The sequence below is a fragment of the Carcharhinus amblyrhynchos genome, chromosome 22 (genome assembly GCF_965287045.1).
Source record: "Carcharhinus amblyrhynchos chromosome 22, sCarAmb.v2.hapA, whole genome shotgun sequence".
NCBI classification, from domain to species: Eukaryota; Metazoa; Chordata; class Chondrichthyes; order Carcharhiniformes; family Carcharhinidae; genus Carcharhinus; species Carcharhinus amblyrhynchos.
Window position 1 is genome coordinate 38,339,426 of NC_137345.1, and position 14,961 is coordinate 38,354,386.

At 42.1% G+C, this 14,961-nt stretch overlaps 1 long non-coding RNA gene across 1 annotated transcript in view; it reads left to right on the forward strand.

The window, feature by feature from the left end:
• The first annotated feature begins 158 nt into the window (after window positions 1-158).
• The window catches only part of LOC145357075 (uncharacterized), a 33,858-nt gene continuing 19,055 nt past the window's right edge, over window positions 159-14,961 (forward strand). Inside the window, exons 1-2 of the long non-coding RNA XR_013889245.1 lie at window positions 159-343; window positions 13,276-13,921. This is a non-coding gene — a long non-coding RNA (uncharacterized LOC145357075). The remainder of the gene's footprint in view (window positions 344-13,275; window positions 13,922-14,961) is intronic.

The window sequence follows — 14,961 nt, forward strand, 5'->3', positions numbered from 1 at the left end:
AGTAGTATAAAGTTTCAACTCAGGTGTATCACTCTCAGCAGTTGCCGTGGTGAAACACATCAAATTTCCATGGCCCTCCCTTCTGATTACGTAGAATCAGTTCTCATTTGCTTCGCTCCCTCCCTCTCTCTCTTTCTCGTAACCTCTGGGAAGTGAGAACAATGAAATGCCCCGGAAATGACAACAAGGCAGAACTTGTTAGTAACTCTCGCAGAGAGACCAGGTAGTGTGGTTTACAATCAAGCCATAGGTACATCTTTCTTCAGCAACTTTAACACTTCATAAAATCAACTAAACTGGGCAGCAGAGGATTGTCTGAAACACTACCAGCTTTGTAATTGAGGTGAGATTGCTGTGGAACTTATTTCAACTTTTAGATCAATGGGCAATTATAGGTAACAAGTGACTGCTTATTTACCTTTAAGCGTGTGACCATAAAAGACAAGTAGACTGTTCAATAACTAGTGAGGGCTATACTGGAATAAAAGACTTGTAATTAAAATTTCTGTGGCTTAAAAAGTTCACGATGCAGCGTTCACATTTTTTTTGGCCTGTTCAATAGTGTTGGTAGATCTGGTACGGACTGGGGGAGGGGAGTTGGAAATATTTACAAATAACATGCTAATCAGTCTTGTTGAAAGCTTTGAAGGTCAGTTTGTAAAGTGATTTTAGCTGATGGTGTCAATGAGAAACCCTCAGAACAACGGGGACATTACTCGGCCTCAAACTCTCATTCTGAACAGTGTGTCGCACTGTTCTCTTCAATACAGACAATATCATTAGAAATCAGTTAATAATTTACAGGAAAAATCAAGACACAGGTCTTTGAATTTAGCTCCAAATAAAAATATTACTAAATGGAATGTCAAACATTGTAAGAAATGATTAGGAGTGTCCAGTTATAGACCTGGTATTGAAGTAAGGAAGTGCAACTCGTCTTTTATCATTTTAATTGATTTTTTCTCTTAGAACCTAAGCAGTACATTCAGTTGACAAACTTTAAGCACTGAACTACAGATCAATGTACAATTGCGTCATCTGTGTACCTTTGATGTAGTTGCGGCTAGTTATTGAAATAAATTTTTGATAGTTGAAGCGCAGTTTCTACAATTTTAATGTCCAATGAATCAACAGTTTTCTTAGAAAGAGGAAAACTGATGATGGATGTCCAGGAGCTTCATGCTGAGTATCAGTGGGGACACTTTGATTTCTTGTAATGCGCGTGTATTATGGAAAAAAAATGGGCTTGTCTTCAAACCACACACACCCAGAGCAAGACACAGCATGACTCAAGACTTGAAAATCTGAGTTACCGTGACTACTACAAACTGGGGTATTAACAGTCATGAATCATTTTGTCAATTGATCTTACATTCAGTATAAACAACACAGAAAACCACTTTTACATATTGTAAAAACATAATTGTGCAATTATTGGAAGCTATATTTCACAACTCTGCACAATGAAGACCAGTGATTAATTTAAGTTGAATATTTTTTGTGACCCTCTGACTTTCCCATTTCTCTCCAAACTAATTGTTATTTGCAGTCCATGGAATACTTGCAGTTGTAAAACCAAATTTTGGTCACAGCTGCTATTTTACCCAATTCCAACATATATAGGCCAAAGGCTCCAGCAACTAACACAAAGAAAGAGACGTTAAGACAGCTGATCTAAACCTTGATGAAAGATAAAGGGCATGATCTTAAGAGAAAAATTCAAAGTGCTGAACAAATGAGAAAATGGGAGAGAATTGCGCTGGGTTTTTGGGCAAGGTGTGAAACACAATCTATGGCACTTGGTGCAAGAAAAGTGCCAGGGTGGCAGGAGTGGGGGGACAAAGGGGGTGGAGCCTGAGTTTGTTGGTTAAACTGGCTGCTGAGCTCATGGGGTTCCATTGCATAGGTGCCCAATTTCCTAATGTACTGGGAAATTTCCTGCCCACCCCACAGTCACCCCCCCACCCCCTCGTCTGCAGAGTTCCCAATTCCCTCTGTCAATCGGCCCCTCCATCTGCTGAGCTCCCCCCCTTCCCCTCACTAATCATCCCCAACTGCAGAGCACCCCCTGTTCATCTGCAGAGTTCCCAAGACCCCCTGCTGATCAGCCCCCCATTTGCTGAGCTCCCTCTTACCCCCATTGATTCTCACTCCATCTGCAGAGCTCCCCCCATCACTGCTTCCACCTGCAGAGTTCCCCTTTCTCCACACTAATCACCTCTGTCTGGAGACCTCCCCCCCACCTTGTTGATTGCTCCCATCTGCAGAGTTCTCTGTTCCTGTTGCTGATTGCCCACATCTGCATCTCTTCCATCTCTTTCCTCCTCCCATGTTATAGCCCCACCCCAACTCCGGCTTCACCCTGCTCCACCCCTTTGGCACTGCCAATGTACAGTTATGGTGCCCTTTCTTGGTGCTCAGCAGAAATTTATTCCGATGGTCAAAAAGGACCATAGGAGGAGAGGTAATAAGCCGTGGATAACGAAGGAGGTGAAGGAAAGTGTTAAATTAAAAGTGGAGGCGTTTAGAGTAGCTAAGAGTCTGTGGGAGTTTGCGCATTCTCCCTGTGGTTGCGTGGGTTTCCTCCGGGCGCTCCGGTTTCCTCCCACACCCCAAAGATGTGCTCTTAGGCTAATCGGTTTTTACCAAATTGACACTATTTCTTCCCTGAATCTGACTGAGTAGGGTTCCATTCGTAGACATGCAGGGTAGAATAGGTGTAGGGTGATGCGGCGGCGCGGGCTCGTTGGGCCGAAGGGCCTGTTTCCCGTGCTGGGTTGTTCTTTGTTCTTTGTTTAAGAGTAGTGGGCGAGAAGAGGATTGGGAGAGGTTTAAATGTCAACAAAGATTGACAAAGAAGATGATAAAGAAGGGTAGGAGAAACTATGAAGCTGGGCTTGTGCTTAATATAAAAAAGGATAGCAAGAGTTTTTATAAATATATAAAAAGGAAGAGGCTGGCTAGGGTGAACGTTGGACCCTTAGAGGATGAGAAGGGGGACTTAGTGGTAGGGGATGGGGATATGGCTGAGGTCCTGAATAACTTTTTTGTTTCTGTCTTCACGGAGGAGGACGTGAATAATTTGCCGGGTGTTAGAGATGGAAAGGTGGTAGGACTGAGGGGTCTTAATGACATTACTGTTACTAGAGAGGAGGTGCTCGACAGACTGGAGGGGGCTGATTGTGGACAAGTCGCCAGGACCGGATGGAATGCATCCGAGGGTTCTGAAAGAAATGGCGGAGGTGATAGTGGATGCCTTGGTGGTTATTTTCCAGACGTCGCTGGATTCCGGGGAAGTGCCGGAAGATTGGAAAGCGGCTAGTGTTACGCCGTTGTTTAAGAAGGGTGCCAGGCAAAAGGCAGGGAATTATAGGCCGGTTAGTTTAATGTCTGTTGTAGGTAAAATGTTAGAATCCGTCATCAAGGAGGAAATAGCGAGGCATCTTGAGAGGAATTGCTTGATAGAGCAGACGCAGCACGGTTTCGTTAAGGGGAAGTCGTGTCTAACAAATTTACTGGAGTTCTATGAGGATGTGTCTAGGGCGGTGGATAGAGGAGAGCCGGTGGATGTGGTCTTTCTGGATTTTCAGAAGGCGTTTGACAAGGTACCTCACAGGAGGTTATTGCAGAAGGTCAGGGGACATGGAGTTGGGGGTAGGGTGTTAGCGTGGATAGAGGATTGGTTGTCAAATAGGAGGCAGAGAGTGGGGGTCAATGGGTGCTATTCGGATTGGCGGATGGTGACTAGTGGAGTGCCTCAGGGGTTGGTGCTGGGGCCTCAGCTATTTACCATTTATATAGATGATCTGGAGGAGGGAACCGAGTGTAGGGTGTCGAAATTTGCTGATGACACCAAGATTGGTGGAAAGGCAAATTGTGTGGAGAGTCTACAGAAGGATCTAGATAGGCTGGGCGAATGGGCCAGGAAATGGCAAATGGAATTTAATGTTGGCAAGTGCGAGGTGGTCCACTTTGGTAGGAATAATGGTAGGAAGGATTATTACTTACGTGGCGAAAAACTGCAGCAGGCAACGGTGCAGAGGGACTTTGGGGTCCTTGCACATGAGTCGCAAAAACCCAGCTTGCAGGTGCAGCAGGTGGTCAGGAAGGCGAATGGGATGCTGGCCTTCATAGTGAGGGGGATTGAATATAAAAGTAGGGAGGTCTTGCTGCGGCTGTGTAGGGCATTGGTGAGGCCGCAGCTGGAGTACTGTGTGCAGTTTTGGGCGCCGTACTTACGCAAGGATATTTTGGCCTTGGAGGGAGTGCAGAGGAGGTTTACTAGGCTGATGCCGGAGTTGAGGGGGTTGAGCTACGAGGAGAGGCTGAATAAACTAGGCTTGTACTCATTAGAGTTTAGAAGAATGAGGGGAGATCTCATTGAGACGTATAAGATGATGAATGGGATGGATAGGATAGAGGTGGAGAGACTCTTCCTGCTCAGAAAGGACAGTAGGACTAGGGGGCACAGCCTCAAGATAAAGGGGAGGCGGTTTAGAACGGAGTTGAGGAGGAACTTCTTCACTCAAAGGGTGGTGAATCTCTGGAATTCTCTGCCCGTTGAAGTGGTGGAGGCTACCTCGCTAAATATTTTTAAGACGCGGGTTGATGGGTTTTTGATAAGAGAGGGGATTAAGGGTTATGGGGAGAGGGCGGGAATGTGGAACTGAGCCACGACAGATCAGCCATGATCTTATTGAATGGCGGGGCAGGCTCGAAGGGCGAGATGGCCTACTCCTGCTCCTATTTCTTATGTTCTTATATTTAGTGGGCAGGGCCAGGGTGACAGGTGGAAACTGCCAGGATGCCTGGTGGGCACTACTATTGTGTCAGACAGGCAGTGCCAGGGTGCCAGAGAGGCAATGCCAGGTTGACCCTGCCCTAGACCATCCGGAGGCTTCAAAGGCCTCTGATCCCCCGGCAAGACCATCACGCCTGGTCTCTCGCTGGTGAAGACTAACTATGATTCTTGCTTGTGCAAATCTCGACTGACGAGCAGGTAAGGTCAAGTGAGCCCAGACGATAGTGTCCAGGACTTGCTGATGGCATTTAAATTATGTCATAAATATTTAAATCGGCTTTGTGCCGAGGCAGGAGGCGAGAAACCAGGGTTGTTTCGCATCTTTTGCCTCTTGCCTGACCGCACCACTTCACCTCACTAAAGGTTGGGCAGGGTCCCCAGAACATTAGCTGAGTTTCTGGATTCATAGTCTTAACAATAATATCACCAGGCCATTGCCTCCCTCTCTATTTAAATAAAATGCTGCTTTTCTATTCTTCCTGGCAAAGTGGAAAACCTCATATTTTTGCCCACTTACTGGACCTATGTCCTTTTACAGACTCCTTGGCAGAATTCTCCAGCCCTTCCCACTCATAGGATCGTCTGGACCCCCGAAGTCAACCCCCACATGAGGAATATTAATTGCATCAACTTTGCTGGCAAATGGCGAGCTGCCACAGAGGGGCTGGAGAATTCCTCCCCTTATGTCCCTGCTTGTCATTTCTGCAAAGAACTCTAATAAATTAATTAAACATGATTTTTCTTTCACAAAACATTGTTGACTTTGCCTGAATCATTATGTCAGGAAATTTTAAATTCCCTGACACAAACCTCTTTAATAATAGATTCTAGCCATTTCCTTCTGACCAATGTCAGCCTAACTGGTCTATAGTTTCCTGCTTTCAACTCTCTTCTTTCTTGAATAAAGGTGTCACATTTGCTATTTTTGATCTGCAGGGACCCTTCTAGAATCTAAGGAATTTTGGAAGATTACAACCAATACCTCTACTATCAATGCAGCCTTTTTTTTAGGACCCTAAGATTCAGACCATTGCATCCTGGGGACTTGTCAGCCTTGGAAACCTGATCAGTGGAATTTGTTCTTAGAAAGATGGACATAGCTTTGTGAGGCAACAACATGTTCAACCACATCCATGTCATAAGGCACAGGAAAGTCCTTGGAATCATAGAATCCTACAGTGCAGAAGGAGGCCATTCAACCCATCAAATCTGCACTAACCATAATCTCACTATAATCCCATGCATTTACCCTAGCTAGTCCCCCTGACAGTAAGGGGCAATTTAGTTTGGCCAATCCATCCAACCCGCACATTTTTGGAATGTGGGAGGAAACTAGAGCATCCGGAGGAAACCCACACAGATACAGGGAGAATGTGCAAACTCCCCACAGACAGTGACCCAAGCTGGGAATCAAACCTGTTTTCCTTGCACTGTGAGGGAGCAGTGTTAACCACTGTGCCATCGTGCTGGACATGTCTACCCTTAGGGCTGAAGTTATTACATGTATTCAAATTTCTGAAATGAATTGCTAACAGGCAAACCATTGCACAGAGTTTGTTTGAATTTATAAGATATATTCTCTAGCTTTGAAGAAATTAACTAACATTTCATTTGGAAGCCCATGGTGTTTGTGTATACATGCAGAACCTCTAAAATTCAGGGACATTGGAGTAAAAAGTGTTAAGCATTATTGTCTATAATGGCTAGAATCTATTATTAAGGAGATTATGTCAGCGAATTTAAAATTTCCTGGTATAATGATTCAGACAAAATCAACAATGTTTTGTGAAAGGAAAATCATGTTTAATTAATTTGCAGAAATGACAAGCAGGGACTTAAGAGGCTGAATTCTCCAGCCCCTCTGTGGCAGCTCGCCGTCTGCCAGCAAAGTTGATGCAATTAATATTCCTCATGTGGGGGTTGACTTCGGGGAACCAGAAGATCCTACGAATGGGAAGGGCTGAAGATTATGGTGCAGGGATTCCAAATGATGGTTTCTATTTTGTTGGCATATATGTATATAAAATCTGTGGCTCGAAAAAAGCATTTGCTTTAACTCAGGGATAAAATTCATGATTATTATATTATTATTCTGCCTTTTGCAGTGAACAGTAATAATTCTTGTGAATATATTGTTTGTATTTAATGTTAAATGGTTATTGATTTATAAGCATATGAATTAATTTTCCTTCAAAAGACAAGGTTACTTGATGGTTGCAATATATTACAATGAGCTGCAGTACCATGACAAAGGTTCTCTATTTAACAACTGGGCTCTCTATGTTTACTTAGACATTGGGATGATAAAGAAACACTCAGACAGATGGTACCACGTCAGTTTACCACATCGGCTCTGATATTGAACCTAAGGTTTAACGAGTTGAAAAACAAAAAAGTTGCTAAAGGACTTGTTCACCTTGCATGGTAATTTGTGACCGGAGAGAGAACAATACACTTACAGGTGATTTCTAGGTGTTTGTGGAATATTTATGTTTGCCGCAGAACAATACAGATTCATACCTGTTGGGTAAGGCAAAAAGGGACTAGAAACAGAAGATGAATGCAGAAGTGAAGTAGGTAAAGCAGAACCTGCTTTCTGTTTTTATTTCACTCTGAAACAATAATTAACTACTAAACCATACACTTGGACAAACAATTGCTGACAATAATGGTATCGTTTGTATCTTACCAATTGAACAAATAGAAATAACAAACTTTCACATGCACGATACTCAGAAAATGAGGTCAGACACACCTACTAAAAAGTCCCAATACTGACTCATCAGATCTTCAGTTGCCTGGAAACAGCTGTTACAGGCGAGGCTGCATGATAATTGCCACAGGCAAAACAAGCCTCAAGTGAAGCCAGCTTTTTTATTCACTATTATAATTTGGAGTTAATTATTACACAAGCTAGGTAGGGCAAATTCCTCTGTAGAAAATAAATAGGATGCTCATTACAACTTGTTGTCATTTGTAAAAGTATAGCATAATTTTTGTACAGAAAGCCAAGGATCCTGTATGTTTGCAGGCATTTCTTCTGCAAGCTTCAAAGACTTTTATAAATACACGTTAAGGTCTATGAGTTTCTGAACCCTCTATCATTTAGTTATGCTGCTTATCATTCTTCTGACTGAAGTGTATCACTTCACACTCCTTTGCATTAAATTTCATTTGCTACCTGCCTACCATTTCACCAATTGAAACCCTCCTAAAGTCTGCAAATTCTGAAATTATCATCTGCATTGACACATCCAGACCATTAATAAGTATCAAAAGGAATAGTGTACTTACAACTCATCCCAGGTGTCACCTCCCAATCTGAAAAAAAACAAGAGTCCATTACTATTCATTGCTTTCTATCCCTTAGACAATCTAGTGTCCATTCAGCTGTCCTTTTAATCCTACGGCTTCAATTTTCCTAATAATATATTATGTGGTGTCTTATCAGCCACCTTCTGGTAGTCCATATGTACACAACTATATTACACTCATCCACCCAATACTTTGTCAAAGGATTCAATTCAGTCCAAAATTATCTGTTTTTTATGCTGCATTTTATTTATTAGCCCACATTATCAAATGCTCATTACTGTTTATTATTTCTACAGGTTTCCCTACCACACTGACACAGTGGTTAGCACTGCAGCCCTACAGTGCCAGGGATCCAGGTTTGATTCCAGCCTTGGGTCACTGTGTAGAGTTTGCATGTTCTCACTGCATCCATGTGGTTACCTCCCATAGTTCGAAGATGTGCAGGTTAGGCATTACCATGACACATGGTAATGCAAGGGGCAATGGGGTTAGGGAAGGATGGGCTGGGATGCTCTTTCAGAGAGTGAGTGTAGACTTGATGGGCCAAATGGCCTCTTTTTGCCTTGTAGAGGTCCTATTGGGCTATCAGTTTGAACAAGGATGTAACATTTGCAATTCTCCAGTTCTCTGGCACCACTCCCATATTAAGGGAGGAATGGCAGACTGTTGTTATATTGCAGAAAGCCAGTTGGTGAAGTATGATACTGGGGCCAATATTTACCACTTTACTTACAGGGTGAAACACCAGAAGCATACACCTTTTTAACTTAACCACACCAGTGTTAACAAGTGTCTCTTTATATGTGCTTAAGTGAAACTCTAATTAATGCCTTCCACTTGAATATAATTGAGTACAATTGATATACAATCAACATTGTGGTCAGAGGTCCTATAATTCCATCCCTTACTTCCCTCAGCAACTGAGGATGTAATCCATCTAGACCAGGTAACTTTTTTTTAAAACTACCCCCTTTTTATTTATTTTAATCCTACACAATATTGTTACTTCCTCCTCCTTTATTGGAACAGTCTGGAGGCATCCTCTTTGGTGGTGACAGATACAAATGACTTATTTTGTCCCGTGACCATGCTCTTTATCTCCGCAAGGAGATTTCCTTTTAAATCTCTAATTGCCTGCATTTTCCTTTTGATGACTATTTAATTATATTTATTTGAAATGATTTTGGTTTTTTTTTCATATCATCCATTAATCTAGTATCACATGCTTTTTGCTCCATTTATTTCCTGCTCCAACTCAATCCCTGTACTTTTCGGCTTGATTTTTAACATTTATCAGAGGCCTCCTTTCTTTGTTTCATTTTAATCTTTATATATTTTTAGTCATTTGACTTTAGCTGCCCTTCCTTTCCCCTTCTAGTCTGTATCTGAACTATCTCCTTTTGGAAGGCCTGTCTTTGCTCAGGTATTGTTATACTGCTTTTTAACTCAAAATTAGCACTTGTCCAGTTGAATATTTGTTGTTTTTTTTCTTGTCAATTTCCAAAACTACTCTTAAACCTCATCATCTGCTCACTGTTTCCCAAATACTCCCCCACTGGAATGTGTTCCACTTACCCCAAATTGTTCCCCAGAACTAGACCCAGCAGCCTTCTGAATTGTTTTGGAAAAACATTGATAAAAAGAGTTTTCTTACATACATTTCAGGGATTATTCCCCTCTCTTGCCTCTTACATTGTTACTTGCCTGGCCTGTATTAAGATAATTGAAGACCTCATGATCTCTAAAGATCTTGTGTTCATTCGTCCATTTGCCTACAAATTGGTTCCTCTGACGCCTCACTATTTTGTGGTCTATAGTTGACGCGCAGCATGAATAGCTCCTCAATTGTTCCTTATTTCTAACCAATTAGATTTTGTTTTTGAGCATTTGCTACATCATCTGTTTCCAATGCCATAACAGTAGTTTTGATCAATATTGCCACCCCTTTTCCCTATCCTCTCCCTTCTCTCTCTTGATACACAATAGAGAGAAATATTGGGTGGAATTTAATGCTCTCCCATGTGGCAGGTCTGGGAGTGGGGGTGGGTAGCATTTAATCGGGTGGATGTGTAATCCCCCATGTTGCCTCAGCTCCAATAAAGTTGGGGGCAGGAATGCTCACAGGCAGCCTTCCCATCCCACTGCCAATTTAACCAGTAGTACCTAGAGGGTGGTGGGTGGGGGGCTGTTGCCATGTGGGAGCCCAAAATAAAATCACTTGTTTGTGGGTACCTGGGAGAAGGTCTCCTCATTCCTTCTAAAAACATTCAGTGCCTGATCAAGAGCCAACACTGGGAGGAGGTCCTACTGCAAGGCCACCCAGATGTGCCTGCTGCTGACCCCACTCTCCCCCCAATCCTCTAATCAGTGAATCTTCCATCCCACCATCTTCAGTTTAATCAGGTCTCTTACTGATCTTGGCCCTCTGGTGGGTGCACTGCTGCTAATATCTACCACCTCCCCAACAGTGCTGCCTGCAAATGGACAACTATCAACCTCTGGCACTAAATGGGATGAACCTTGCCAAACAAACAAAACAAGGGTCTCTCTACTGGCGCTGGTTTCAGTGCTATGAATACTATTTTGAAACCAAAATCAAATTTGCATCATGCACACAAACAAATATATAGAGTAAGCAGATTGTGATGTCAGTCAGTGTGTAACGCTATAATAGACACCAGCACTGCCATTTTTGACCCGCTTCTCCAACTTGTGCCCTTTCTTCATTAGGTGCAGCTGAACATGCATTTGGGTGCAGGAAGAACCCCTACGAGTGCTATTTAAAGGGATCATCAATAATTTGCAGTTTAGTTTCTGCTGGTTCTGTTGGAGTTTGAGAAAGTTCCTGATGGTTTGAAGAGTTGTTTGGAGTGGATGAGATTAACAGTGGTGCTCCATGTAGAAAAGGCTTAGGGATGGAGGTGGAGGAGAAATATTATCAAAAAAATTTTAAGTATCAAATGAGCCTGAAAATGGGAGAGAACTACACCCATTTTTTGGTCATGCTCTCAGATGCTATTTTATGCCACTTAGAGAAAGAAATAAGGCAAAGTGTGATTCTCGCTATAAGGGGGTGTGGATGAAGTCTATTCACACCATGAAGCTGGCTGACGACTGCTAGAGGGTGTCATTGCACATGCACCTGATCTTCTAATGCACTAGTATAATAGTGCATTGAAAGATTGTCACTCCCACATTCCCACCAAAATCGTCTCCCCTATGGTGGTGTTGTCGTCCCTGCCCCTACCCACCCACCATACCCCCACACAAGTCAATCACTGCCTCAACTGCAGAGCGCACAGCTCCCAATGTGCTATCTCCCCTTTGGACACTGCCTGGCGCCTGGTGGGGCAGTAGTGGGATTGCACTTCTCAAGGGACACTTCCCCACTGCCCTTGACTAACCAGGGGGCCTCCATGGCCGCCTGTCCCATCAGCAAGGCCATTATGTCTGGTCACAATTTCTGGGGACCATATCTGATCCTTGCTGGTGAGGATCTCCACTAGGAAAGCTATTAGCCCAGAAGCAAGTGAGCCCAGGTGATTTTGCCTCTCTTGCGATCTTACTGGCCCATCATGCCGATCGACTGTCGTGGTGAGCCGGTAAGATTGTCCCCCTTAATTGTGCCAGCAGATATTTGATCAGACCCCTTGTTCCCATCTTCAGACTCCTCTGTTACTGCAAATATCAGTTTCCTGTGGATCAATTCTACCTGTATCCTTATGATAAATATTTTTGCTGCTGAGCTGTATTTAATTTTATACCTCAAACAGGAATACTAGGATAATTATTAACTAGCCAAGCTAATGGGTTCTAACAACATCAAGATAAATTCACATATATTAACTCTGAAGACCACACAGAATAAAAATAATGGTGCGTTTTTGGGCAGCTAGGCAGGGTATTTGCATTAGCTGTGTTGATCACGCCTATTTGGAATGTAACAATTTTGAACATTAATGGCCTGAAGACTAGAACTCATGTAGTATGAAGGAAATTAAGAGTTGTTCCAGAGAGCAAGCTTGCTATGTACATTTAAGAAATTTAAAGCTCTATTATACTAAAGACAAAATAATCTTCATTATTGTCACATAGGAGAGAGATGGTGGCAGAATAGTTAGCACTGCTGCCTAACAGCACCAGGGACCTGGGTTCGATTCACATTCTCTCCATGTCTGCATGGGTTTTTTCTGGGTTCTCTGGTTTTCTGTCACTGATGTGAGGATGCTGGCATTGGACTGGTGTAAACACAGTAAGAAGTCACACAACACCAGGTTAAAGTCCAACAGATTTATTTGGTATCACAAGCCACTACCTTTCGGAGCGCTGCCCCTTCATCAGGTAAGTGGGAATCCTTTTCACAAACAGGACATATAAAGACAAACTCAATTTACAGAATAATGGTTGGAATGCGTGTCTTTACAGGTAATCAAGTCTTAAAGGTACAGACAATGTGAGTGGAGAGATGGTTACGCATTGGTTAAAGAGATGTGTATTGTCTCCAGCCAGGACAGTTAATGAGATTTTGCAAGCCCAGACAAGTCGTGGGGGTTACTGATAACATGACATGTGACATGTCATACGTGTGATATGAGCCCAAGATCCTGGTTAAGGCAGAGACCGATAGCTAAGTTTGGCACACATGAGGATGGTGTTGAGACTTCTTACTGTGTTTACCCCAGTCCAACGCCAGCATTTCCACATCATCTCTCTCACAGTCCAGAGACATGCTGGTTAGGTGCATTGGCCATGCTGAATTCTCCCTTTGTGTACTCGAACAAGAGCTGGAGTGTGGCGACTAGGAGATTTTCACAGTAACTTCAGTGCAGTGTTAACATAAGCCTATTTGTCACAATAATAAATAAACTTTAAAATAATAGTATGTATGGATGTTAAGTTCTGATTAGAATTAAATCAATTTCAAATGTGGAACTTGTTATTTTTAACTATGATTTAATACAATTATGATTTGCAGCAATCTTTATGCCGTATTTTCTAATTAAGGTGATCCATGAAAAGCAATTTAATTGGCATGAAAAGGACATTTTCATAAGATTTTCTATAAGATAACTAACTCATTTCTTACTGGTACAGCTTTGTCATTTAGCTCAGTATTGGAAATTTTGTGTAATCTATTACTCATTCTTCATATTTTACAGGGTAAACTTAGAAAATTGAAGAAAGTTACAACTTAAAAGCTGTAGAAGGGAGAAATGAGACCCATGATTCAATCTACTGCATTTTACATTATATTTACACTATGTGTTGTCTTAACTGTGAACTCTGCTGATGCAATAGGACAAAATATTTCTGCCATTACCAATTCCCTTAGCCATGAGGGTAATTCTTCTGGAGACGTTAATAAAACTGGGTCTTCTAAGGACCTCTTTACAACTGAATCCAGTCAGGTAAAGACAGTGTCACTTAGCACATTGAAACAGAACCCAACAAGCAACAACATGAGTACCTTAGCCCCTGGGACTATTATTGCCACGTCAACCAATTCAATGAAGACTTCTGTACCTGATAATTCTCAGCCTCCTATGACACAAAAAACAGTTCAAACAACACCACCCCGTGTCTCAAGTCACTACATGCCTGAGTCCTCTGCAACTCCATCACTTGATTTAACAACCACAGAAAGCCAAATTAATACAACGCGTCAAGTTTCAACATCAATATCGACACCTGTACTGAAGCCTACACAGACAGAATCCACTGTAACAAGTAGGCAACCAACCAGCACTGATGCCACCCAACCTTATACAGGTTCATTGTATTCAATCTTAACAACTGGAACTTCAGGTAAGATCTAACCTTTGCTAGAAAGAGACATTTAATAGGCAGATTGACATGTTTCAGGATTTTTGATTATTTTTCTACTGAAAGGATTTGAAAAAAAATGTTTTTATGTTCTGTTTATCAATGTAATTAGTTTTTATGAAAAGGCAAAAGTAAGGTTGGTGATGTACTATGTTACATATCCATTATGTTGAAAAACGCTTGATTCCTCTGCAGAGAAAAGAAATCAGGATTTGGTTAGGGCAATGAAGAAAGAGACTTTAGATGGGCCATGGTGAAGGTTGTGAGTCTTTGCTAAGGTGGAAGGAAGCTAATTGACTGTAGACTTCTTGAAGTTGAGCATGGCAGCCACTGGGGATTATGTGCAGTATGGAGATGCAAAGAGTCTCCTATTTTGTTTTGTTAAACAAAGATAGATTGCACTAACTGAACTAAATGAGTCCTGATCATTAATTATGCTTTGCATGTCCAAAACAAAAGTTTATATTAAGCCTCATCTGACCTCCTATTAACTTAATTGAAAAGACTGAATTAGCACCTGGGATGAAAGGAAGAAAATTATCATATGAATAAGGCTGTGAGTAGTCAATAATGTACAATAGCCAGACATCCTGGCTTTGCTCATTAAAGGTCCCAGTGAACATCAGAAGTAGCCAATTCAACCTTTTGAGCCTGTTCCAGCATTCAATACAATAATGACTGATCTCATCTCCACCTTTCTGCCTGCTCCCCATAACCCTTCAATCTACTATTAATTAAAAATCTATCTATTATGCAGTAATTAAGTCAAATGCCAATTTCCTATACCAACACCCTTTATTGTCCATGAAAGGAAACAGTTACACTCAGGTAGTCTTTACCTCAGAACCTACAACTGATCTGGGTAGAGTAACAAGTTTAAAAACTCTTGCTGACTGCTTCACATTGGGTGAGCCTTTGCTAGCTAAATAAGGCAGCTCACACTGCAGGAAGCCCATGGGAAGATCCATTGATGATCCCCCGTGGCTGTCATAACATATCCCCTCCTTTTAAATTTGTTTAGT